General features: G+C 41.2%; 1 protein-coding gene across 1 annotated transcript in view; it reads left to right on the top strand.

Moving 5' to 3' along the window:
* The window catches only part of LOC104959279 (glypican-6-like), a gene marked incomplete at its 3' end in the record, with an annotated part of 104,973 nt that overhangs the window by 26,112 nt on the left and 52,351 nt on the right, over positions 1-26,510 (top strand). The window lies entirely within an intron of this gene.

Below are 26,510 nucleotides of genomic sequence, written 5' to 3'. Positions count from 1 at the left end.
ACCACTGAGTGGCGAACACAACAGAAAGGGGAAGGAACCCGTGGTAGTAGGGGCGGTCCTGGAGTTTACCTGTGAGCAGTTTTTTCGGCGTCGTCGTCCTACAAGAAGACTCCGGTCGATTTCTTTGAAGTGGGACTCGGTTTCTGTTTACTACCACTTTTAGATGTGGGGAGGGTAGTATCTCAGGGGTAGGAGTGGAGGAGGTAGGTGCGTAGACCATAACCGGCGTCGGTGTCGGTTCCTCGTTCCCCGTCCGACGTCGCACAGGTAGGCGAGGGACGTCTCTTCACACTAGCCGACATTAGACCGGTAGGTTCCGAGGTGCCTGCGACGTACACGAGGGTCCTGAGCACTTTTTTTCCGCCCGTCCCTTTTTTCTATCACCGGGCTTTGGGCGGGTGGGGCTGCGTTCTTTTTTTTTACTGCAGAGCGCGTAAAGCTTAGCAGACTATTCACGCTAACGAAGGATCACTTCTAGGCTACTGTCACGAAGCTCCTGCCTCTCTGTTGGATTCTGTGGCAGCGGGGCTACTGTCGCGGAGCGCAAAAAGCAGACTCTTCACAAAGAAGGATCACTTCTTCTTTCCCGCAGCTGCTGTCTCTCTGTTGGACTCCGGTACTGCACATTACTCACGAGACGTTGTACAAAAAATTAGTGGGGGGCGAACGCACTAACCACTCCGCCAACGCCACAGTCACCCCCGTCGTGCGGGCCGGATGAGAATGTCTGGCGGGCCGGATGTGGCCCGCGGGCCGCCAGTTGGTGGTCACTGGTGTACAGGGAGAAGAGAAGAGGGGAAAGAACGCAGCCTTGAGGGGAACCGGTGCTGATGGTCCGGGGGTCAGAGACGTGTTTCCCAAGCCTCACGTGCTGCTTCCTGTCAGACAGGAAGTCTGTGATCCACCTGCAGGTGGAGTCGGGCACGTGCAGCTGGGAGAGCTTGTCTTGCAGCAGAGCCGGGATGATGGTATTGAAGGCGGAGCTGAAGTCCACAAACAGGATCCTGGCGTAGGTTCCTGCTGTATCCAGGTGCTGGAGGAGGAAGTGAAGGGCCATGTTGACAGCGTCGTCCACATACCTGTTGGCTCTGTAGGCGAACTGCAGGGGGTCCAGGAGTGGGTCTGTGATGGATTTTAGGTGGTACAGGACAAGGCGCTCAAAGGACTTCATAACCACAGAGGTCAGGGCGACGGGTCTGTAGTCATTTAATCCTGTGATCCTTGTTTTCTTGGTGATGATGGTGGAGGTATTGAAGCATGCTGGGACGTGGCATGTCTCCAGTGAGGTGTTAAAGATGTCAGTAAATACAGGAGACAGCTGATCAGCACAGAGCTTCAGGGTGGAGGGGGAGACATTAGCCGCGTTCACACCGCAGTACTTTTCCCACTTTAGTTCCGATGTAGTTCCGAAATGTCGCGTTCACACCAAAAGAGCCGGAACTAAAATTAGTTCATCAGAATCTTTTTTACTCCCTTTTCCGTCCCTGCTAGAAAGCAGGTACTTTCGTGGGAGAAAAAGGTTCCGATGTCTGATTGGCTGGGCGGATTGCAAACCACGCCCCGTAAAACTCCCAAAAAGTTTTGTGAAGCCGCCATTTTATTATCCTCGCATTAGCATTAGCCCAGCGCAGAAACGCAGAGAGACTAATTTATGGCAAAACAAAATAAAACATGGGAGCGGTGGAGATGAGGAGGTGTCGGCGTTCTGGCAATATACTCGGAAGGCTTCAGTAGAAGCAGCTTCTACTGAAGCCATTCCCCAACTCTGGGGACTTCCGGCCGGGGACTTGGGGCGGCAGTGTACGCCGTGAAGTTTGCGGCCTCCCAGTAAACCCAAACCAGAAGAAGAAGAAGTGACGTCAGCGGCTTAATTTGCCTAATCCTCCTTTAGGGAATTTATTCCGGTGTGAACGCAATCTGTATTTAGTTCATAAGAACTAAAGAGTTCTCATGAACCTTTGTGGGAAAAGTACTGCGGTGTGAATGCGCCTATTGTCAGGGCCAGCCGCTTTTCTGCTATTGAGTTTTTTGAAAAGTCTGTTTACATCCCTTTCATTTATTGAGAGAGAATTTGATGTGTCGGGGGAGGTCAGTGGTGTGGGAGAGTGGGACACCGAAGGGGAGTGGGACGTGGAAGTGTGAGACCGAAGCTGTTGGGAGGTTGGGATTATTGTTCTATTACAGTGAAATCCTTGCATTGCTTAGCTCTGTAATGTATATTATTTATATCAACGAAGATGGCATATACAGTCTTTAGCAGCTATATCTTTTTAGTCTAGTTTACCTTATAGATGAACTTGAGGAGTATTAATATATACCAATTTACTCTATACATTTTTGGAAAATATGTGGCCAACATCACTCCATGTATTTAGCAAATTTACTTCGGCCAAATTACTGTCCAGCAGGCTATAGCAGCCAAACTTTAATCTAGAGTGTAATATTTAAATGGGGCCAAATCTCATCAGAATCTTGCAGTGTGTACGTGTAACCTCTTTATTCAATTTATTCATAGTTTAAATTAATAATGTTGGCTATTATATTATGCACAAAGGATAATAGGAATTAGAAATGTGTCCACAACCCCAAGTACTTAGCGTGCAGCAGTAGAGCATGGTGTAATTAAATGTGTTAAAGCTATCATTCAAGTTTGGGAAAACAAAACAGACAAAACGTGTTACATTGAGGAAATTAAGTATTTTGTTTGAACATTTTAAGTTAAGTCATTTACCTTCTATAAAGTATTCCAATGCTTGTTGTGACAAATGGGTAATCATGATTCTAGTTCATTTCTTCATAGCTGAACTGGGGCAAGACGAGCATAATGAGGACCTCTGAGATTCTGTTTTTGATGTAGCCACTTGAAGTCTGCTAGGAATTTCGGGCATTTTCAAATGTTACTTAGTAAGTACTTCAATGACTATTGAGCATGAATTATAAATGTAAAGGCTCTGAGTCTGTGATGTCTGGGGAAGTTAGTAGATTGCCAGAGGTTGTATATGTTACATATATACGTATATACTTATATAGATATAAGAGCGGTCCTAGCTTTGGATGCACTGACTTTAAATTATATATTTTTAAAAAATGTCCTAGCTTGTGTTTATTCAATGTGACACCAATGAAACTACTGTTTAGACTTAGACTCACCATTTTAACATCCAGCATTAAATAAATATACTTGAGAATATTCTTCCTCAATTTGTGCCAGACATGGAGAACTACATTTTAAGACATTTTATAAGACATGGCAACCATTTTTCACATACATGCAACAATAAAACTGAACACTTCCCTAATTGATAGTTTTTTTTAACCAAATTACAATAAAGATTGGCTATAGACAACAGTAAAAAATTGCATTTAGTATCTATTTTGCTTATTATTATTATTTGTGATATTTTTACTTATAATTTTGTTTCTTCTCTATTTTGTATGTTTGTTTTAAATTACTGTTGGGTTGTTCTGTACAGGGTTTGGGAGGCGGTGTGAAAACGGACAATACGCATGCTTCTGTATTTTCGATTTGCACTCAACGTTGAGAATGTTGTTGATGAAAAGGCAAACTTAAATAAAATTAAATAAATAAATATACTTTAAAAGTCACATTCTTAAACAAAAAATCAACTGAGGCAACACCACAGTGTTTATTTGAAACTGAGTGAATTATTTTGATTATGATTTATACACAAAGAGATGTTGTAATAAAGGAAGATCCAGCATTTCATATTGTCATTCAATCTTTTTAAACCAAACTAGAACCAAAGTTGTAGCAAAGTATGTAAAAGGGAAACCTATTCGACACAAAAGCAATTTGTCTTTGAAACCTATTATATACAAAATGTGGTTTGAAGGCTACATAAGTTGTAATGTTTAATTGGAGATGGCCTTATCGACTGTACATTTATATCAAAAGCATTTTCAATATAACGATTCAGTTTTATGAATAGACTTCAAATTGTGTCCATTCATCTCTTACTGAAGCACAATGTAAGGTATTTGTAAACCTAATTTAGTGGAAGATCTGGATCATGTTAGTGCTCTCGTCATCCCCATTTGACAATATTGCCTTGCCCGATAGAGCTGAAGCTTCAGAGTTTGGTTGACTGGATATAAAAGATCAAAAGAATTTGACAACTTACGAAACAAAAAAATAGTTTTTTGCTTTATGAGGAAAATGTGTTTGAAATGAGGGGAAATGATTGTCCATTACTCCATGAGACATTACTGTTGAGATAATAAGTTGCAACACATCGGTTCACATATTTTTTCAGTTGTTTTAATGGGGTCGGATTTGAAGTGCACTGTGGACTGTGACTCATCACACTCTGATTTACTAGTCAAGCTTTGTTGTTTCTACTTTATTTCAAAGAGGCCTCATAATCATGCACAGAACCAATGTGTTAACTATGAAAAGCCAAATATGTAACGTCCCATTTACTTCTCTTTAATGCATGAAAAATGTGTTTGGTGCTTATCCTTTAGATGATTCACTAGGTGTTCTGTGGTGCACAAACAACTTTAATGCACAAAACGAGTCATGTAGCACTATTAGTGTCCAGTGTCTGCTGGTGTTTGACTGTCAGAAAAAAATAATTTGAATAACCAATTGAAGCTTAATGAGGGAAAGTGTCCCATCTTTAGGTTGTTTCACCTTTAACCTAAACCGTTATGGATAAAGAATCTGCTAAAACTTGAGCAGCGTTTATTTTTGCCCTGTGTGCCTACACAATCAACAAAGACCTTGTGAATGTGTAGAGAACGCAGATTAGAGAGAATGGGCTGTTGTGCTCTGAGTCAGTGTTGGTTTAAGTCTGGTATGAATAAGGGATGGTTGGAGTGAATGAGGGGCTCAGCGTTGAGCGGAGAAGCTCTACTGGGGCAGGATCAAAGAGCTCAGTCATCCAAGGCTGCTGCTCAACCCAGAGTTTAGTCAACCAACCACACACTCTAATCTCTTGCAGAGGTCTCCATAGAAAAGCATCAACCAAACTGAGGCTAATGAGCATCTACCAAACAACAAGAACAAAAAGAAAAGGTAATGCAGGAAATACAATTGAGTCAAACTTCTCTGCAATTCTGTCAATTAACCTCTTATCCTGCCGCAGACCTACTGCTAGCTGTCAAAGAGACTCAATATACTGCTGAATTGAAGCGATGTATAAAATGCTGAATAGGATAATTCAATTGATTTAAAGTGCAGCCGTAAAACAATGGCACATTTATTATTTTACTTCATGCGAGTTGAAATATTGTAGCTTCAAGCACGGGAAAGGAACAAAATGATAAAAGGTATTACATAAAGTGACTTTATTCCTGCACCTTAAAGCCTTCAACTGCGACATATAAATTGAGAGTATTATTTAAGAGGGATATGTTTGTGTTTTAAAACATTCACATGAATACATTTGCAAAAGAAATTCAGTTGATATTTCATTATTCCAACCTTTTTTAGGATATAGTCCATTTGTAATTGAGATGCAATTTTCTATAAGGTCAAATGGTTGTATTCCATTCACACCAATATTTGAAACAGAATAATTTAGAAGCTCAATCAATTACTTACAATTTAAGCACGTATTAAGTCGGCAGATTTGCTTGCGTAAGCCAAGTGAATCTATGCAGATCTTATGCAACTTTGGTGCAACTTGACATGCAAATTACTCGTGTTTACCAAAAGCAAACTGTCTTGACGGTGCTGACCTTTGAGGTAATGGGGAGCTGGAGAATCCAAAACCAAACTATCTATCCTAGCTCTTTTGGCTGTTTTGCACCATCCACTTTACACAATCCTCCTCTAAACTCCTCAACAATACAGTCATTGCTTGGAGACAATTAGGAGTAATGAAAGAGGATTACATTTAAGAAATATGTATTTTGAAAAAAGACTATATTCAGATTGACAAGGTTAGTCACGCTAAAGTAGTTTGTCCTTAGCCCTGTAAGTAGTTCCTTCACAAATATCACAAATTCCCCTTTCTTGTTAGATTGAATGTCTACAAAGATAGAGACATTTTAGATATGTAATACAAAACCAACACTTTAAGAAATTAAAAAATATATAAATATGACATGCTTCAGTTTCCCGACACTACTCCGTACAGTCGCTTCAATCTCAAATCCCTTGACTGTGCACCCTTTATCATTGTTCACCCTCTGCCATTAATCTGCCTATTTTACACATCCACTGTCTCCCTCTCTTCGTCTCTGTCTCCATCTCTCAGGCTTCTCTTCTCACACATAAATATAGTCAATATGTATCTCAATTATTTTCTTTAAACAGGGTTATCTAAGGGCACCCACTGAGCCATGGCAAAGAAGACCAAGGCTATCAGAAACTTAAAACAAAGCAGTGGGAGGTGGTAACCATACTGAGCCAAAGGAGTGCACAATTTAAACAACACAAAGCCGGCTTAGTTTCTTTATCCATACTGTGTATCAATGGGACTGGAATGGGACCAGACTCCAGGTCTCTCTGGGAGAGTATAAGGCACATTGAGAGATGGGGGAGAAATATTTCCCCAGCCAGATGATTGGACATTCAGAATTACCCAAACCTAAATTCCAGTGTGCAACAGTCATTCATTGCTTCAGGATTGCTCAATAATGCATCAAAACTCAAAGGCCTCCAGGGGAAGCAGTCAGTAATCAAAAAGTAAGTTAAGGTTTTCATAATAGGGCCCTATAAATAACTGGGGAGAGAAATGAGGGCATGTAAAATTGATGAGGGATGATTCAAAACCCATGAGGTGGAGGGAGCTTAACGCAAGGAGAATGAATGTGATGTTGAGAGGCCTGACAATATGGGCATGAGTAGAAGATGGAATTGCGTAAGTGATTTGTGTCACCAGTGCCACTATATAACTGCACAGATATATCGACGTTGTTCTAGAGAGGGGTCGACTTTGAAACGGTGCTCTCAACGTAGGAATAGGCAGAAACCAGTTTTTACTGCTCAATTCAAACAAACTGGCAATGATTGCATAACCTAAACCTGCTGATTAAAGGATTTTCTGAAACACTGTTGAACCTTTTTTATGTAATAGTTATTAGTTTTCATAATTCCTGTGTACACAAAATGGTCTTAAATAAGTTTATTAAAAATGTTAAGACATAAATGTTTAACTGTGTTTCTATTTAATGTTTTTGTGTATTGTGCTGCCTGCAGTGAACTTCTGTATGATAAAAAAAAAAACAGAATCATTTCTTGCCTTCATTTCAGCTTCAAGTGAGAGAGAAAACATGCCGAAACCAGTCATTTACAACTTGAAGAGTTTGGGTTTAAATGAGCACCTTACTCCCACACATTTCTTTGAGGAAATGTAAAATATGGTGTACTGGAACCTCTTTGCTTTTTCTGCAGAATTCTAAATTCCCTAGTGCTAACATCACTAACATCACTCTGCTGTGAAAAAGTATTTTAAAAATGTTTTAAACCCATGTGTAATGATGCCTTGCAAAACATAATCTTTAAAGTACATTATTATCTCGACTCTAAAAAGACTCAATCCTGTCATCTTTAGTTGTGTGGTGAAATGAAGATTTCATTAGAATTGCTCGAATAAAATAAAATGTGGTTAAGTGGTTGTTATAGTGTCATTAGTAGACGGCCAACAGTAAAAAGTAAATAAATAAACAATAGAAAGTAATAATAACACAATAACACATTTCACTTACTTTTAAGAAAGCGCTGTTCAAGTTTGGCCCTGATCCCAATCTAAGTCCTTTAACATTTAGTATGGGCTGACACTAAATTTGATCCTGCTCTTATTTGTTTCGAAAAGCCAATTTAATATATATGTGACACATTGAATTTACAGTTGTAACCTATTTAATCTGACATGGCTTATTTTTTCATGAGCTTCTTGATAAAAATGCTAAAGGGACCGGCTCTAAAATATCAAGCTAAGAAAGCTTAAATTAATGATATAATGTGAATGAAAGTTTAATTGCAGAATGTGACTGAATTTGTTGTGACATGATCAGCTACAGAAAAGACAGCGAGTGAGTTGGAGCGGTGGGAACTACAGACACTAGTAGTGTTACAGAGTGAAGCTTCTTCCCACAAAAAGCAATCTTTGGACCAGTACGGAAAACGGCTTCACAGATCACTTCAACCAAACAACAGACAGGTTTGAATTTCAATCATGTTACGTAGGGTATTAATTGGTGACAGCTCACATGACCTGCCACTGATGAAAGCATTAGGTTTCTACCCTAATATTTTCTCACGAGTAAAGGGAGGAGACATTTTATATCCAATTTCAAACCTAAGTTTCCCTTTTCATTGCATTAGCAAGAAGTTATGAATATGATTTTAGCCAAAACTGTCCGTTAAAGTATGCCTACCTTAGGACTTGCTTGGTACATCTCTAACCTTGCATGCACAACAAACCAAAGTCTGATCCTGTCCATCCACATTACGTTTTGTTTGTTTTAACATAAATGTGTGGGCTGATTCTGACACATGTGGTTCAGAGTTTAATGTATAAATGATGACATCACATTGTCATAAAAATGGATGATAACGTTTATAATTCAAATGCATGGCTCGACATTTATATTTGGATAAGACATACTGTACTTTTTTAAGAATATTTCCATTAAAAACTAAAATCTTTTATCAGCCACTCAACCTATGTTCATTTGTTTTACTAACTATTATTAAAATTGAGATAACCCTACTCTACTGTATTCCAGGGACGTGCAGGTATTGTCCGCAGTTGACTGCCAACCTGACAGATGGATCATTTACCACCCAGCACTTACAACCTGAAAGAAACATTATTTTTGATGCTTTTTGGCCAGGCAAAATGTCCATCTCTCTTATTCCAGCCATATCCTTTCTGGTCCAGGTAGTTAGATTTTTTGGTTTACTTGTAACACACTTGATATCTCATAAAGGGAAAAAACGAATGGATTTAGACATGCGGTTTGCCAAGCACCAAAGAAATATGTCCTTATTCATCATTCATTGTTATCTCTTTTTCCTTATTAAAAGGGCCTGCATTCCCATTCCCACCATCTGCACATAGATATTTTTTCACAGAATTACAGATGACTGAGGGGCAGAAAAAGGCTCATAGAATCTTCTGTTATAGCATGTCACAGCTGGTCTTTATTTAAACTTCATGTATGAAATATTTACCTTCAAGTAAGTGTTTTGTTGGTAACATCAATTGATGCAAATGAACCAACTGACTCATTATCAGGAGAGTGAGACCTAGACAAGAATATGAACAGATTGACTGAAATATAAGGGGATTGAAGAAACTGTACCTTGATCTGATGCTGTGCAACATGACTTACAGTGGTTCCCAACCAATACATGATTGTCACTAAAAGCCTTGTCTCTAGATTACAATAAAATATAAAAAATAATTGATTGATTAATTTGAATAACAATTCAAGTTAGTAGCTATTAAAGGCATAAAAAGACAGAAATGTATAATTCTTTCTTTAATAGAAATGTTTCTTCTACCCATAAAGTGTCCAAACCAGGCTTTTCTGGATAAGCACATTTTTAAAACAGTCATTGTCCATGCCGGTTTCAGTTGGATTATTTGTCACAGTTGCTCCGATCAGATCGGTCTCCTCCATTTTGTAGATTATTTACGACTTTTGAATCCACATAAACACATCGGCAAAACCCGGCTTACTTTGAGCATGTGTTTTAAACAGTTTAATCCCTTTGTGAATTGTTTCCACTTGCGCCGTCCTTTAATTTCTTCATACAGCGGGAATCCAAATGAATTAATCCTGAGTCCAATAACCATCAAAGTCACTCCAATAGTGCTCCTTAATTACACTTTCATCCTCCTTTAACAAAATACTTCACATTCATCCAGTTTGAGACTTTTACATTTTAATTACCGCTGTTGCGCTCCCCCCCCCCTNGGAGGGGAAGAAACTGTTCAGGTGGCGAGAGGTTTTGGTCCTGAAGGAGCGCAGCCTCCTGCCAGAGGGGAGGGGGGTGAACAGTTTGTGTCCTGGGTGGGAGGCCACCCAGGACACAAACTGTTCACCCCCCTCCCCTCTGGCAGGAGGCTGCGCTCCTTCAGGACCAAAACCTCTCGCCACCTGAACAGTTTCTTCCCCTCCGCTACCGGCCTCTTAAACAAAGGCCCCCACTAACACTTACCTCAGCCACAACCTAGTCTCTATTTGCATTACATTAATGCACACAATGTTCATACTGCTTACTGCACATATTTCTTGTTTCATATTTTATATCCTATAATTCATTCATAGCATTCTATTTCCATGTTAATTACTGCTTTATTTTATTGCTATTTAACTATGTTTTATTAGGGTGTCCTTAAAGATTTTTTGTTGTATATTATATTTCTTTTTTTATATTTTATGTATGCACCATGACATCAAGTCAAATTCCTCGTATGTGTGAACTTACCTGGCAATAAACCTGGAATAGTGGAATAGTGCAATACGAGTCTATATACAAGTTATTGGAATTATATATTAGATAATAGATCAATAATTACTAAGTAGCAGATGAATGTTATGAAATTGTTTCAGCAGTTCAGTTGTTTAACAGTCTTATTGCCTGCGGGATGAAGCTGTCTCTGAATCTGGTTGTTTTTGTCCGGATGCTGCAGTTTTCCTTTCTGATTGCCTTTGTTGGTGTATTGCTGCATATCACGGTGCATTACCTTCTTGTCCATCAGAAGAATAGTGTGACAGCACTTTCAGGCATGTTTACCACGTAACAGCGTTGTCTTTGCGTGTGCACCATACACAGAAAATTGGGGCCCAATAATGGCAAAAAGGAAACACTCGCTAGCGCAGCTGGAGGTCAAAAACTCCAAAGGGAACCTTTAAACTATCCAAGGGTGACATTTCTGTGTCACGTCAGATAACAAATATTACATATAAGATATCACACTGATAGCTGCAACATTTGTAAAAATGTGGAAAATAAAATGACTGTAGCAAACAAATAACAACCAATTTGACTTGTAAAGCCAAATAACATATAATCACAAACATTCGTCCCTTGAATAGGTAAAGGAACATATTTTTTACAGGATGAAGCACATGTTCAGGACTTGGTAACCATCTGATGGCACAGGACCCTCATTACACATGAGAGAAATACACACATGGCACGGCAAGGCATACACATAGTTAACCCCCTACAGTATTGTGATGCAACTGAAAGCTCTTTGACTGAGAGGCACGTCATTTTCTAATGAAATCTAAATCCATGTGGACATGCAGTTCTTGGAAGTGTTCATAAATAAATAACCTCTGTTTTGGTGTCCCTGTGTTATCCTAAGTGAATGTCAGGAAGTCTGTGAGTCTCTGAGGACAGAGGGAATGGGGTCTGTCCAGCAGTGCTCTAGCTGAGAGTTGGTGGCAGCCTCCATCATCTGGCACAGGCTGCAGCCCCGTGTCACTTTTGTACTTCAGGATGGATGGCTCTGTGTGGCCTGGACACTGTTAACTCTGTCCCGATGGTGAGCTTCAAGGAGAAGCTATAAGAGGCATACCTTTTCAAGCCACTATAGCAAAAACCAGGAGGAAATCCAGGGGTCTGGTGCAATGTGATTTTTCTTTCCAATATATTTATTACATTTAAACTTTGTGTCAGATATTGAAACATATACACTGTGAAAACTCACTTAGAAACAATTCTATCCTCAGGATATTGAGTTTGCTCGAGCTACAGCTGAGATTGTGCCGCCTATTGAGACAGATGAAAAATGTTTCCCTCTTCCTGCAAAGGTGGGGAAATGCCTCCCTCGTAGATCCCCACTGCTCAGACCCGTTTTTATCTCTATGAATCATTTAAGAATTGTATGAATGTGGTGACGCAAGGTTGGCATAATTCTTTAGTTTAGCACTTCACATGTGATGAATATGTGAATTTTAAATGATGAATTATGGTTTGGTAATCAGACACTTTTTAAGGTCTTTATAATACTAAGGTAATATAATAGTAGGTAGTTATAGTCACACGACTTGTAAATGTGTAAGGAAATGATAGCAAGTGAGTTGAGTCCTTTTTCAGGCACACCATCTTTCTCTTTCTTACGCAGAACAATTAAAAAAATATATATATCTAAAATAATCTTTTTAATGACATGTTTGTACAAAATTATGTTTTTAACGAAAACAATAATTTAGAGTAAGAAGCTTAACAACATACATTATATATTGATAAAGTCCAGATTATTTAGTTCAATGATTTTTCTAAAATGAAATTGAATTAAACTTTAGTTTTAGACTCCAATAATCAAGTTGTTGCTAAGTGGCTGTATAGGTGGTGTTGGTAAATCTGTACCCAAAACACACACACAATGGCAGACACTTTATCAAAATGCATTGCAGTCATATAAATCAAATCAGATAATTTTAGTTGGTTCAGATGAGAAAATGAAAAAGCTGTTTCTACAGAAATAAATCCTGTCTTTCCCTTAAAATCTAAGATGGACTGCAGGGCAAAACTAACTAATAGTCTCACGTTTACCTATCGTCTGTGAGAGTGATTTAGGGCTGTGTCTGGCTCTGGCTTCAGTCCTGCTTTTTGAAAGCTGACCTTCGTTTAAGAAATGACTCAGTGACAAGGACAGACACCAACAATACACAGACTTTTTTCTTCTTCTTCTGAGAACCTCAGTGTACTCACTCAGGCGCAGGACACACTCTGCACGATGGATTAGCCTAACAAAGCTCTGCTCGGGAGCTTTCAAAGAAAGAGGCACTCCAGCAGCCTAGTTGAGACAAAGCTGCTTATCCACAGGTTCACAGTAATGTAATGGTGTGTGTAGCCAATTTGCTCCTCGCTCTTCAACGACTGTGAATATCATCCATGGGAAGAAATCACTTATATTTTCTGAACCTGGCTAATTGACTTCTCCAATGCCTCTTAACGCTGAAGTCAGATCGTGGATGACAGAGAGATGCCCTCGGCAAAGGTGGATATTGTCAATATAATTAACTGAACAGACAAGGCGAACTGTAGCTTTGCCCCCCAGTTTTATTTATAGCCAAGTCTTACAGCAGTTAAGTTGGTAACTACTTTATATTTTACGATCCAGAATTAATTACATCACTACCTTACTGTGATAATGGTTGTGTCATTAGATTTCATGGCAACGCTGCTGGTGAGGATTCATAGTTTTATAATATGTTATTATAATGCTGCAATAATATGTGTGTATTCATTGTTAGGACAAAACATAACTGCAATGTTTTAGCAAAGTAAATAATTACGTTAAAAATACACCTAACCCTAAGGAGTGTGAAACAACATTACATTTTTCTGAAATATGAGATTTGGATTATTAAGTATAACATAATACCACTCTAAATAATCATTGCACTCTTATAACAGTTTCAGAGTCATTACAGAAGAATATCAAATGAATCTCAGCTGATTCTTTATTCAACACGTTGTTATTCTTTTTCTATACATGACATCTTGATTACTCACTATCAAAACAGGACTAGCAACATTTTGGTTAGAGATGTTGCTGTTAAAAGCTAATTACTTCTAATGTAGCCTAGCGCTACTGGCCTCAAGCAATGATGAGAGGAGGGCTACACACCCCTGATTCTTGAAATTCCCCCAAAAAAGCTAAGCGATGTGCCAACATCACAAATGAGATAAACACTCTAACCTAATAGACAGATTAAGAAATAATATCTTATACAACAAAACAATTAGTATCGGTGAATGTTTTGATATTACATTTGCAAAAGCTAGTCAACATTGCAATTAACTGATTATGCAATTTTATGAGATTGTTGGACAATAATCAGTTTTGCCTAAATGTATTTAGCTGTTTAAGAATCTAAGTCAACGGGTAATTGCCTTAATACAGTAATTGTGCAATAATGTAATTGCTTGTGATGCTTAAATTCAAGCTGCATCATAACAAAGAAAAATAACTTCCTCTTCAAAATTGATAGTGAGTACTCTCTAGATACTGGGTGGAGGACATTGGAAGAGCTTTTCTATCTGATATTTCATGCAGTTTTGAAACACCATGAATGTTGCAACGGTTCTTGAGGGAGTTCAATTTGTTACGTTTTGGAATGCCAACATTTGTATGGATCTAAACCTAGGAATGTGAAGATTATATGAAGAACACATGATTATTACCACATGGTAGTCGGTGGAGCTGCTGATGTGGGCACTGTGATGTATGCGTGTATTTCTTGTTAAAGTTACAATAATTAGATTTGGGTGTTCTTGTTGCAAATGAACAACCAGTGTTCTGTTATCCCTTGGCTGACAGCTTGATCTCACATCTGGGATGTCACTCAGGGCAGGGAATGAGCTAAAGTATCCTGCAGAGAAACAAAGTAAGATCATAAAACCCATTACAGTTGTGTGAGCCAGTCAACCTCAGACCATTTATCTTTTGCTTACTCTCAAAGCCTGGGCACCTCGGTGGGCAACACACACACACACACACACACACACACACACACACACACACACACACACACACACACACACACACACACACACACACACACACACACACACACACACACACACACACACACACACACACACACTGTTTCGGGCTTTAACAAACCTTTCCCTCTTTTGTACCTGTCAGTAATTGGGCTTCCTTCATCATCATTCAGAAAGCCAATTTTTTTAAACAGCAAAATACCACAGCATTAACCAAGAACAGTCAAGTAAAAGCAACACGAATAGGTTGGTCGTGATGAGCTAATGTGGAGGTCTGGAGGCCGAGAGGCAAGGTGCAGATGAAAGACACGTTTTTTGTGTGTCTGGATTTAGAGACAAAATCTGTCGAACTGACTGAATAGGAAAGAAGAAACAGACCACAGTGAAGTGTTGAATAATGGTCTCGATTAAGTGGAGTGCTGTGATAGGTTACTGGTGTCATTGTTTGCTTGTGTGGTGGTTTGTTCCACAATGAACATGATTACAACAATGCAGTTGAAAAGCAGTGCTGCAACCCAGTCTAGACACAAAATACAGACTAGAGAATGACCAGAGCTTTGAGTCAACACTTGTTTAAAACAGATTTAAAAGGAACAAAGTGACTGTTATGTCTGTGCTGTTGCATCAGATTGCATTATATTGAATGGATGTGATAGTGTCCACGTTCTTCTATTTTGCGAGAGTAGACTTTCTGTACAGTAGGAATAATCCTTCCAGCGTACATTGGTACTATGTTCACAAGTGCCTTTCTACAGGAAGCAAACAAATACAAAAAATAGAGGGTTTCGCCAAACTGTGAAGGATTATTATACTTTTCCAACCACCTCTGTTTATTCTTAAATACCCAATTATACTGTTCAGGGTTGTGCAGACTTGAGACGACCTCAGCATGCATTAAGGGGAAAACCCTTTATTAATATTGTATGTTGATTTTTCTTGGTTTCATGCTTCTGCCTTACAGCATTTATTTTAATTCCCAAAGATGCACACAATGTCTCTATATATGAGAGGCAAAGGAAGGCTGAAGCAGAAATAGAGTCCATTTCTTACTGCAAAGTGAGGTGTGAGAATGTGCTCTACTTTTCTCATTCCTAAAACTCTTCAAGCCTCATTAAGTACGAAAACAAGCCAACTAGCTGCTGTGAATGGTTTGTAGCATTTGCCTGAGCCAAGAAAGGTTCTGTACGTCGCGCAGGGAGACAAAGCTGAATCGAGCAATCAGAGGCAGACGTTAATGAGAAAAGTTTAATGTTTTACGTGTTGTCTTACATGCTGAGTGATGAGGTTTATGGTTTATTGCAGTCAGTTAAATAATATGCTGTGTGTGTTGTTAGATTTAAGACACAAATATACATTTTGTAGAATAACAATGATAAAGATATAAAATGTTTTACGTCATTTTACCTTGATTTTACAAAACGTTTGCAAGCAGCTCTATTAAGCTGTGTTCAGGCACAGCAGTGCTCTGAGTTTATGCTCATGTCAGCATGTAGGATCATATTTACATGCTCACCATCTTAGTTTGGTTAGCATGCTCACATTCCCTAATTAGGACTTAACAAAGATTACAGCTGAGGTTAATTGTCTTTAGTTGTGCTGTGACTGTCATAAACATTTGAACTTTGAAGAAAGGTCAGAGCATCAACAAAGTTATTATAATGTATTCCGATGGGGACTTGAATATTTGTACCAAACAGTTACAGAAACATTTCATTAACATGACATTACATTTACATTTGTTAGACGCTTTTATCTAAAGCGACTTATATACATTCAATACTGTGGACAATCCCCACAGGAGCAATTTGGGGTGAAGTGTCTTGCCCAGGGACACAACGACATGCTGACTGCAGTGGGACTCGAACTGGCTACCCCCTGATTCAAAGTCCAGCACACTACCCACTGAGACTTTAAAACACATGGACACATGATGGTAATGGAAGTCATTTGGCCTAAGGGAAAAATGAATTTCTTTACTATGTTTGACCAGAAATGTATTTCGTACCGTAGGGGTTGTTAGAGGGAGATTCAGGAGATCTTCTGGGTATATATTTGTACAAAATGTCATTGCAATCCATCCAATTGTTGTTGAGATATTTTGGTCTGAACTGATAGACCTTTGGAATGACCTTGCAATCCAAAGACCCATTATGTGAGAGTGAATAAAAACTGCTCTCCCAGCAAGTGAAATTGTCACCCACATTATCTCTTGAATTCCACACTTCTAACTTTGCTGCTGACAATGACTCAGCTCAAAATGAAAAAACAAGTGCTTCTCTCTGGCAATCACATATCAGACTTATATAAAATGATATCTCTCACCAGAAATCACCGCGTTTTAAAACATTTCCCCTTACACACAAACAAAATATTTGTCATACTTTAAATGTCAAAATAGACACTTTGAGATGTGAACCTCAAAGTGCAGGCTCACAAACAACTATTGGTCTGAGCCAAAGCACTAGAGCTCTTTGACTGAACGCTTATCCCTCTGTTGGAGTTTGCAGGCTTACATCATGTTCACAGCTATAGTCTTGCATAAGCACGGAAAATTCATTGCTTACATCCAGTTTGCGTAATACTAACTGAATGCATACAAAATCAAATCTATTGTTGTGCTTTTTATTCCCGGCCTCAAATCAACACATTGTAGTTCTCACTGCTATGTTTTTGTATCTCCAGTAATACAGCCAGCTCTGTTGAAAGATTGGTGAGAATAGGGAAAATAGTACTGCTGGTTTTGGGAATGAGAAATGTGTCTGTGTGGATAAGATGTAATGCACAAGAAAAACGAAACTCACCAAAGGTTAAACAGGCCAAAGAAATGTCATCAAAATGCCACTTAAACAAGAATTGGCCTTTTGGATTCTTTCATCGCATCTAACTTTGTGCCAGCTTGTATATGAGTGAAAATGCAGCATGGTCCTCTGAAAAGGTCGATCAAGATCTGTTTGAAGTAAAACCTAGACTTAACCACAGGGATTTTGTGCATCAGAAAGCATGTTAATTTGACCAGTAACGCACATTTGAAGATTTAATATGTCAATAAACATCAATTATGGAATTATGATTAACGATGAAAGACAGTGGGAAAACAACAACATATAATACCACACCTTTTTCTCCATAAAACAAGGATATAATGCAAATCATTAAATTCTCCAGAAGGTCGTGTTTCATGTCTGGTTATCGAAATATTAATTAATGACAAATAGAGAACACCAGAGGTGTGACTAATGGAAGCTGGGCCCTTGCAGCTAGGCAACTGAGAGGCTGACATGACTGCTTAAGTAAATGTTCGCAAATAGGATTATTCTGCCCACTCTCTCTCAACTGGGATCATGCTTCATTTTCTGCACTTCATTTCATGACCTGCTCAGGGCAGTGATGTTCTGAAAGCAAGGGTGTAGTTCTGACCTCAAAAGAGATGAGGACATAACCGTGCAAACCAAAACAAACATCAAAACAAATAATCCTATAGCCTGCATTTATGTATTTATTTATTTATTGTGCATTGCATAATAGTGGCAGTATAACCAAACACACATTTGAAGTTGTATATAAACTGTTACATTAACACACAAATAATTACACTTTATTTATTTTAAAGGGACCTTTCTAATACATAATTTCTATCTCTAGTGTTTTCTATAACTCCGACACTTTTTATTTAAATACACATGTTGTTGAAGTGCTCTTTAAAGCTATCATTTGTGACTGCGACCTTTCTTTAGAGGCTTTATGTAGAATGTTATGTAATATAAGACCTGGTTAATTTACCCCACTACAATCATGTGGTTTGCCACGGGGAAAAATTGACATTAATCCAGCTCTCTAAATATGTCAATAATATGCAGCCACAACGACCAGCAGCAATAAGATAGGGCAACATCTATGTGACATGTAAGCTGAATTGCACATTTTAAAATTGGGGGAATAATATCCCTCCTCTTCACATTGGAAGTGATAAACATTAAACATACATCATTTAAATAGTGGCCACATTTCTTGCCAAACACAGATGGTTATGAAATCTCAAACCCTATACTAGCTGCTAACTGGCTGTACTGTAACTGTTACTAACTTCACCCACACTAATGTTCAACACAGCTAATTATTTTATGCCTGGCAGTCGTCCCTAGACTGCGGCCACCTTGGCTACACTTCACCTTCATTTCCCCTCGGTTACTAGACACAACAGGCTCTGAAAGTGGAGGATTTCACCCCTCTATTTTTGAGCCTCAGGCTGATAGGCCCTATTCACAACAAATAAGAGGATCAAACTGCACTGGGTGTGGGTGCAGTGCAGTCTCTGAGTACATGAGAAGGGAAAGGAGGACAGTGTCTATAAGCCTGTTTTCTCCCAAGTTGGGTACAATTTCTTAAGGTAGTTCAATTTGGTTTGACAATTTAGAGTGTTGTTAAAAATAGCAACCGATTCTTTCACCTCTTTTTTGATCTGATATATCCTGATGTGCTTGATTGTTTCTGTGATGGACGTGTGTGATCATGTGAGTGGGCTTTCTTTATTGTTTTAATGGGGGTTGCTGCAATTATGTAGCAATTTAGAGGGACTGAAGCTTATCAGCCAATACACATCTCGTACTATTTTCAGCTTCAACCTGACCTTAATTCCCCTCACGCTGTTTATATTTTAACATGGAGTGCCATGACATTACTTCAACAAAAGCTCTGTGATACAAAACTGTTAGATTTTTTTAATTGCTTTGACAGTTATATCTGATAACAGTATGAATTGTCACATCCTTTATAATATTATCTTAATCTTTGAAGTGTAATGCAATTAGCCATCCCTGAGTAATCTCCTCACATTAGTAGTTTCATCGTGGTTGTAAACAGTTTTTTTGTTTTGCAGGTATCAGGTAAAACGTGGGCATGACTGAGATAATTTTATCCCCCCAATTTCACACAATTGCTGGAGCAGAATTAGCTACAGTAAAGGGTTCCCTTGTTGTTCTGTCAAGAAAGGAACAAAACAAAGAATCTGTTCAATTCTCCTGTGTAAAAACACGTTGTGCTCTAGGGAACTAGCGGTGACCCACCAATTTGACTGATTGTATTAGTCTGAAAAATGAGGGACGGTGGAAGAGATGACACTGCTTCAGCTTTCATTAACTCAAAATCACTTTCCGCATAAAGTGAAACAGTGCACAAAGGTAATTAATTTCCTCAAGGACAATTATTTTAGTGCCTCGAGATAATGACAAGAACTCGTCAAAGTTCAATCTTGGTAGATACTGTAGGTGGTTTTGAAGGAAAATGATCCCCAAAGGCCCAATTTAGAGACGGTATTGCGCCATCTCTGGTGACAAAGTTAATTCACCGTGCAGCTTAGATGTATCCGTAGGAGACTCTTATTAGCAGTGTAGAATATTATACTGCGGAAAGAGCAATAACCCTACAGGATACTGTGTATTGACCTTCTTCATAAGGAATGCAGTGCACAGGGAAAGTAGGCCTACTTTTAACAAAATAAACGTCTTCATACAGTTTTTCAAAATACATGTTGTGGGTGTATAGAACAATACAATGATAATTTAAAAAACAACAGTTTGGCATTTTAATACTTTATAATTGCTTGATTGAAAATCTAAATGTTATACATGCTATTATATATTACACATGCTTTTCAGTACTGCCTGAATGGAAAGCATGTATCAAATACGTGTTGAACATTAACAAAAATATCTCATCTCAACAGATGGGAGCATGTGCAGTAACGCTTAAGTGTGTGTACTATGCAAGACATTTTTAATATCACTTAATTGAATTACATCTTTGTGTTTAAAATAGAAAATGATATTACAATATTTTTTTACTGGCCAAGTCGCCATTGTATTAAAAACATATATTCAAGGTGTTATTGTGTTTGAATTTTTTTGGAATGTTGCCCTGCTTGTTTTTAATAAATGGGCTGCTAATAATGCAATCACACAGTCACGCAAGACAGGGGGATAATGGAGGTTGTTTCTGGCTGTTGGGAGTCTGTGGGTCTTCAGTTCAATGCTGGTAGCTGGAAGGGTACCATGTTGCCTCTGGGGCACTGCAGAGGTGCCCTTGAGCAAGGCAGCCAACCTCCAAGTCTGCTCCTTTGGCGTACCCTGCGCTATGACCCCTGCTGAAAAATGTATCTGTGTAGTGGTATCTAGGAGGGATATATGAATAGATAATGTGCAACTGCCTCTTGGGAATTTACCTTGTAAGAAGTGCCTTGTGGTGATTGACGAATAAAGAATACATTATCAGTGTGTTAGGGTCTAGCATAAATCTTCATCTATCAGATCACCTACATGCTGTGCCGTCAGTTCTGCAACACAGTGTAGAGTTAAGACTTGCTTTTCCCAAGAGAAAACAGATGTCCTTGTCCCGGAGTTGCAAGGGACAAATAATATGGCATCTCAAATGATTTGCCAAGGGCAGGCAATGTCCTATTTTAATAAATAGAAATGTCAGTTGCCGTATTTTACATGCCTAAAGTTGTAGAGGCTTTCCTCATTAGAAAAGCAGCATTGGTTGATTTCAAATGCTTTTTAATTATTATTATTATTATTATTATATTATTTAGTAATAATAGTAGTAAGGAAGTTAGGGTGGATGGTTAACTCTAGCTTTCTTTCCCATTTATGAACCAAGCAGTCTGTAAATCACTTAATTAGAAAACTGTGTGAACAAGTGTTGTTAAGATGGCATTGCTCACCCCCAAAGCTAAATCAAACTGCTGAATTTGAAGATTTTCACACAGTGTCGCTGACCTTTTCTTGGGAGTGAGAAGAGTGGGGAGTCACATTTATTTTATCTAGGTTCCTTTGAAATTACAACTGTAACTATTATTTGATCACCTTAATGTAAGAGAAGACAGTAACCTATGACAACATAACATTACCAGCTGACCATCATGAGGGGGACGGACTGTAAATCTCCTGTGGTTCACAGTGAAAGGCCCATGAAGCATTCACTCTCTTGCTTCCAGCCCTGTCACAGAGGCTGCTGTTGGGTGGCAGGAGTGATGAATGTGGGGACGGGCTGCTGAGAGCTGAGACTTGTTGGTTTTGACACAGAGCAAGAAAGGATTCAAACAAGCAGACGATGTAGGCTGGCCTGGTCACAGCCAACCAAAACATTTACATTCTTAGCTGTGTACCATCTTCTGTGTGCAAGCAATGCCCGCTTCCTTACACATTTTTCTTACTGCTCTGCTGGTTAACTGGTTTCCTCTTTTTTATAGGCTGTCAATTTTAGCCTATTTGAAAGTGGTAATTATTGGAAGAGAAGAGGGAGCTCAATGAGACACCAGTCACAAAGGCCACTTCCTGCTTCCTCCTCTCCCTCGTATTTAATTACGCCAAAGCTGTGCCTTTTGGCTCCAACCTTCTCATATAATTTACCACCGTCCTTTATTTAAAAGGCAGCTCCCTCCTGGTTCACGCCATAATTCAGCAAGTCCTAAACTATCATCGCCTGTCTTATTAACACCGGAGGCCATCACAAATCATAGTTCTCTTTAAAAGATTTAGATGTTCTTTTATCATGCTCCTGCTGCTTCTTATGCTCGCTCCAACATCACACCATAGGGTTTGGAGGACTGGCTCTGAATTGGAACCAGTTCCTAATATCTAAGGAGAAGCAACGCTGCAGCCACGCGAGGACGATAACGGTCGTATCTGCTACAGTTCTCTATCAGATAGACGGTTCGGCCACACAAGGCCGACATGGAAACGCATAAAACGATAACGGGTCCCTAGGTGGGGGCGCAAACGGCTCCGTGTTTACGCCTATACGATCATTTCCTGACGGGCAAACGGCTCTGTGTTGTACGCCTGTATACAAATCATTTCCTGACGATTGACGATGACGCAATATGTCCCAGTGTTTCGAGTCAGTCCGTTATCTTGCAGGACAGTGCACCCAGCAGGAGCTTCAGTCTAGATTTGATCGATATGGTGACATAAACGCTGTGCAGTGAAGTCAATCGGACAGGAATGAGGAGACTCGCAGGTCTCTGCATGATAACTGCGGGCTCCGCGCCGCTGTGATGGAGCGATCATTACTGGATCAGCCAGACCAACGGATACTGACGGCTGTCAGGAGAGGGTTTGGAGGAAAAAAAGAGGCTCCGTCCTCTGTGTATTATTCTTATATTATTATATAGGTCGTTATTCAATTTGTTTTAAAGCTCCAATAAATACAACAAAGAAGACCTTTGACCGGCACTTTTTGTAATTTTTGTCCGGAAGATTTAAACTTTAAACGGACATGTTGACCGGCGGAAACCCCACCTCTGGCTGCTTAAATCCAGCACGGAGAATAAACAGAAGGGCCAACCATTGGCGATCGTCGCTGCTTTTGGTGTGTGATTTTGTGGGCGAAGTACAGCGCGACTTACAGCCCGACACCGACATATGGGTACTACAGCGGTCTCCAGCGCTTGTCGAGCGGTCTCGTGCTGAAGTACAGCGACACTTACAGGCCTGGCATATGCATACATGCCAACCTTTTCAAATCCAAAAGAGTGAGGTTTGCAGGCGGCAAATGTGCACGGCCAAAATTTAGTAAAAGAAGAAATGGAACCCCAGTAATTACATGTATAAACCATTGTATTTAACATATATTGCATAATTGTATGCATTTTTCACAAAAAGTGGTTAGTTTGGTAAAGCGCAGTGTCATCAACGACACTTGTTGGTGCCAGTAAAATGTCCAAAAAGGCAAACGAATGGAGATAATATCCCAAAACCTCCCAACATTTTATTAGTATTTTGTATGTGTTTCTGGTCCTCTTCCAGGTTGAGATAGTGTAGCCCATTACGTGACTATTTGGTTGGGGGGGCCCGGCGTTTGCTCCAAAGGACTGCGCTGAGCGGAAAAGGTTTGAGAACCATTGGGTGTAGCATGAAGATGTGTCAGAATGTAGGGAAAGCCAGAACTCTTGTTTGGAACCACTGGGATAAAGCCAGAGGTTCATATTCTCGTTATGGTTGTTGCATATTAGAATCAAAGGTTTTCACAGGAAGATATCTCTTGTGTCGCTCCATAAATCAGAAAATACATGCATAAAAAGTCACTTGTCCTGCATGTTGTTCACACCCCCAGGTTTATGTCACGGGGTTTTTAGTGTTGTCGTGTCTAGGTTTGGTTTGCAGGTCATACTGTTTTTCCTCCTGGGTTATTGTCTTGGTCCTTTTTCCTGTGTTTTTCATGTCTTGTCGTTAGTTCCCTCGGTGTGTCTAATTTCCCTGATGTTTTCGCCGTCACTCCTCGTGTGTCTACTGGCCCATCAGTTCAGCCCCGCCCCTGGGATTGTTCCCACCTGTGCCTTGTTACCCTGTGTTTAAATTCCCTGCTCCAGTGTTCAGTGTAGGTTCGTCTTGTCTATGTCATGTCAGGTCTATGCTTTTGGAACTCTTGGGTTTTTGATTCCACTACGTTGAGGCCCTTCATTTTTGTTCCTCTGTTTTTTTGTCATCTCGACTGGAGTTTTGTGATTATCCTTTTGGTTCATTTTTTGCTAAATCATGGAAAAATGAAGTGACTCACAATACTTTACTCTGCTGCGCTGTCTGGATGCCGTGGAATCTAACAGAACGAACTGAACAAAAATGGACCCGAGCAGACCTTTTGATGCTACAGGCGGAACGTCTGTTGGATACTCTCGGAGTATATTTGGTTTTATACGTGAAAAGGGGCCTCATCTAGACGGGTAGAGAGTCTGCGTTGAAGGAGGCACGTCAGGAGGTTGCTCGCAAGCCCGCTGGCTCGTGGAACTTGTTGCCACGAGGTGGCTAGGGATTTTTTCACGTAGCCCTGGGCAGGCCAGTCCTCATTTTCTGACCCTTTCTTGGCGGGGTCTGGTCCTGGCCGTTTGGATCCACGAAGCCTCCAAAAACTCCTAAGGAGAGCGAAGCCAGCGGTCCGCGGCCAACAGCCCATGGTACTACCATGCTCCGAGTACCATCCCACCACACCGAGTGACCCTGTTCCGGTCCTTGCCCAGCAGTCATGGTTCCGCTCCATGCCGGCCCCAGCAGCCATGGTCCCTGCTCCAGACCGGAGGCCCACAACGCATGGATCCGTGCACAGTACTGCCTACGCTCCATTGGCTTCCATACTCCATTACCTGGCTTACACAGCCAGGGTCCAGGCTTCCGCTCCGCGGCCCAACCAGCCATGGTTCCGGCTCAGTGACCGCCGCAATCAGCCATGGCCCCTGCTTCAGCTCCGGACCTTACAGCCATGATTCCGGCTCCTGAACCGACCATACAGCCATGTTTCCGGCTCAGTTGCCCGGCCCCAGCAGTCATCGTTTCCAGCTCCAGAACAGGCCTTACAGCAGTTCCGGCTCCAGAACCGGACCTTACCAGCCATGGTCCCGGCTCCAGTGCTGCCCCAGCAATCATGTTTCCGCTCCAGAACCGGACCTTACAGCCATGTTTCCGGCTCCAGAAACCGGACCTTACAGCCATGTTCTGCTTCTAGTACGGCCCCAGTACCCATGGTCCGACTCCAGTTCGGCTCCAGGACTGCTTACACGGCCAACGGCCAGCTCCCCGAGTCCTGTCGGCGTTACCGACAACGCCAGCTCCCCGAGTCTGTCAGCATACCGGCCGACTCCAGCTCCTCGTCTCCAGTTGGCTGTTCAGGCCAACGCCAGCTCCCGAGTCTGTCGAGCATACCGGCCACTCCAGCACCTCGTCTCCTGTTGGCTCTCCAGCCGACTCCAGCCCCTCCCCATCGTGTTCTGTGGGGCGAACCAACCTTCTCAAGTCTCCTCTCAAGTCTTCTCAAGTTACCCTCTCCAATCACCTCTCGGAGTCCCCATTTCAAGGGACACTTCTCAAGTATCCTCTCGAGTTCCTCTCAAGGTCTCCTCTCAAGTCTCTTCTCAAGTCACCTCTCGAGTCACGCTCTCAGGTTCCCTCTCGGGTTCCCTCTCAAGTCACCTCTCGAGTTCTCTCTCAAGGTCACCTCTCGAGTTCCCTCTCAAGTCACCTCTCAAGTCTCCTCTCGAGTTCCCTCATTGATTTGTTGAATGACCCTCGAGTCACCTCTCGAGTCACCTCTCGAGTCCCTCTCCAGTCTCTTCTCAAGTCCCTTCTCGAGTCACCTCGTCGGGCCCCATTCAAGACACTTGCTCAAGTCACCTCTCGAGTTCCTCTCGAGTTTTTTCAAGTTCATCCTCTTGTGTATTGTAGTCCCTCTCAAGTCCTTCTCGATGTCTCCTTCTTCGATGTCCTATCGATGCCTCTCATGTGTAAGTTCCCGCTCGAAATCCTCTCAAGCCAATCTCTCAAGTCAACTCTCAAGTTTCCTCATCGAGTCTCCAGCTCGCAAGTCCCTACTCTTGTGCCTTTTGAGGGGTTGGCGCTGGGGGTGCCTGCCAACCTTATGTCTTGTGCCGTTGGAGGCCCCACGCGACTACTCTTCTGCCGGGGTCCTGCCAAACCCGTATGTCCTGTGCCATTGGGAATGTTGGTTGTGTGTCCCGCCCGGCCGAGACGTACTCTTCTGCCGGGGTCTGCCGACGCTGTAGTGTCTTGGTGTGTTGCTGTGTGGTGTATGTGGTTTCGCCGCCGATACTCTCTGCGTGTGCTGCCGGAACTTTGCTTTTATGTCTCCTGTTTGTGGGTTTTGGTTGCCGATTGGAGGCGGCGCGGCCACTACTCTTCGTGCCGGGGTCCTGCCAACTCTGATGTTCCTGTGCCGTTGGAGGCGCCGCGGCCGAGCCACTCTGTGTTCTGCGGGGGCCTGCCACCTAGTCCTGTGCCGTTGGAGGCCCCGCCAACCACTCTTCTGCCGGGGGTCCTGCCAGTCCTGGTGCCACTGGAGGCCCCGCCGACTACTCTTCTCCGGGGGCCTGCCGCCCTATGGTCCTGTGCTGTTGGAGGATCCCGCCGACTACTCTTCTGCCAGTCCTGCCGGCCGTGTCCTGTGCCGCGGAGTCCCGCCGACGGCTCTCCTGCCGGGGGTCCTGCCGGCCCTGTGTTCCTGTCCCGGTTGGGGTCCCCGACTACTCTTTACCGGGCCTGCCAACCCCATGTCCTGT

Source organism: Notothenia coriiceps, unplaced genomic scaffold (assembly GCF_000735185.1).
Source record: "Notothenia coriiceps isolate Sejong01 unplaced genomic scaffold, NC01 NC01_scaffold00030207, whole genome shotgun sequence".
NCBI classification, from domain to species: Eukaryota; Metazoa; Chordata; class Actinopteri; order Perciformes; family Nototheniidae; genus Notothenia; species Notothenia coriiceps.
Note: the sequence above shows the minus strand (reverse complement) of the source record. Positions and strands in the feature narration are given on the sequence as shown.